We start from the raw sequence: 387 nt of genomic DNA, 5'->3' as shown, positions 1-387 counted from the left end.
ATACGTACGTGCTTTGAAGACTTGCAAAGTAAGTTGTGATTGGTACGAGCATATGGTGACTTGCAGAGACGTGTTCTGAGCCTGGAGGCCCAAACAGGCTTGGCCGAGGGAAGACGACAGTCGGGCACCGAACTCTGTTCCAGAAAGGTGTATGGATGTTGAATGGAAGGCGAGTTCAGCTTTTTGCCAATTCATGGGCACTGCATGCACAAGACAGAAGCTTACAAGTGAGGAGACAGCAGTGGATAAGGGGATGCTGAAGATGCGTTATTGTGGAAAATGAGATGTCAACTCGTACTTAGTTCATGGAAGCTTCTCCAATTGATGTGATGGCCGTCATATGTGTCGGCTGCAGCGCGGTGCCTCGTGGGAAACAAGGCACTGCTG

The sequence above is a fragment of the Penaeus monodon genome, chromosome 29 (genome assembly GCF_015228065.2).
Source record: "Penaeus monodon isolate SGIC_2016 chromosome 29, NSTDA_Pmon_1, whole genome shotgun sequence".
Lineage (NCBI taxonomy): Eukaryota > Metazoa > Arthropoda > Malacostraca > Decapoda > Penaeidae > Penaeus > Penaeus monodon.
This window is presented reverse-complemented; position numbering follows the sequence as displayed.